This window comes from Crocodylus porosus, unplaced genomic scaffold, assembly GCF_001723895.1.
Source record: "Crocodylus porosus isolate Cpor-Errol unplaced genomic scaffold, CroPor_comp1, whole genome shotgun sequence".
Taxonomy (NCBI): Eukaryota; Metazoa; Chordata; order Crocodylia; family Crocodylidae; genus Crocodylus; species Crocodylus porosus.
This window is the reverse complement of record NW_017728936.1, coordinates 10,585,700-10,587,286: the sequence shown is the minus strand read 5'-3', so window position 1 is coordinate 10,587,286 and position 1,587 is coordinate 10,585,700.

Here is a 1,587-nt window from a genome sequence, read left to right as displayed (position 1 = left end):
TCTCCCCAGCTTCTTTATATGGTTCGAAAGACGTCAGCCTGCACGTGCCACACCCTCTTCCCCAGTAAGCCAGGGCAGCAGCATTGTCCTAGGAACTGCTCAATAGAGCTGAGCAAAAGCGGAACTGTTATATATATTTGCCAAATGCAAAGAAAACTAGGTCAAGGAAGGGAAGGTCTTCAGCAGAGAACAGCAAATTGATTTTGCTCCAGATACAAACATTTTTATTAATCCTCCTCTCTCCTGCTCGCCTCCCAAGCCTACATTAAAAAACCAACCAAAAAATCCCCCAAAACCTTTCTACCTGTGACAGTCAACACAGAAAAAGAAAGCAAAAGTCAGCATCTCTGTCTCGATAAATCAGAGAAGCCAGAGAGAGAGGAATTTCATTCATACAATGTGATACACTTTATTTACCCTATGCAGAGTTTTTGACCACATCTATGGACAAATAGCAGAGACTCAATGTAGTCTGATAAGATGTTTGCTAATATTATTGAGGTTTATATTGAAAGATGCTCGGAAGCACGTGCTGATAGGTGGTGGTATAAAGTCCTGTGAGGCACCAGAGAGGAGCTCATTAAATAAGCTGTTGTGTTTTTTTTTTTTTTTGCATCAGCAGTATCACAGTGCACTGTTCTTATGAACTTAATAGGACAGTTCAGTACAAGAGCTGAAATTGCCTTTGTTTCTCAGGGAAGGATATTTGAAGCTGTGTGTCCATACCTGGGTGTTTTGAAGCCTACGCTTTCCAAGCTAATGTGACTCTGAAAGTATTTATCTTGAAAAAGTATGCTGCCTGCTGTAGCAGAAGAAACCACAGCTCTCCCTAGCTAAGCCCCAGGAAGCTTACAAAAAGATTTCAGTCAGCTAAGAAGGTTTCAAATCTTCCTGGTTAATCATAAGAAATAATTTGCAGATAGATTGCACTCTAGTGAACTGGGCAGAAAACTAAATACTGACAAATCTTTCCTTATTATCTCATTGCCAAGTCTCTATGGACTTACTGAAGTCACTTCACTGCTCTGCATCTCACTGCCTGTTCAATGGATATATAACATTTCCAGCCCTGGCGTAGGTATGGTGGAGTTTACTTGGATACTGATTAAAAAAAACTTCTGAAGATTTTTATGAAGGGACTGATACTTAGAAGTACTGAGCACACCTAGGTCTTGTGGGCTTCAGTGGAAGTTGGAGGCACTAAATAGTTTGAGAAATCAGGTTGTAATTCCCTATATCAGCTGTACTTCATATCGGAAAGGTACAGAAAGGCTATTGTATAATCTGAGCAGGTTGTGCTTTCTGGCTAGATCTTCACTGCTCTCAGAGTGCAGCTGGAGGTGGAGGCACACCAAGCCAGCTGAACAAAAACTTTACTGCACAGTGAAGGCAAAGTGCTATGGGATTCAGCACAGGATGCAGGACCCTGTTGGAGACCATGGGCATGTACTTAGATGGCTAACTGGCTCTCCTGTCCAAGCTGCTTCTCATCTCTGATAGTTTCATAGTAGCTAGAGTCGGAAGGGACCTAGGTAGATCATCTAGTCCGACCCCCTGCCTTGGCAGGAAAGAGCACCGGGGTCAGAT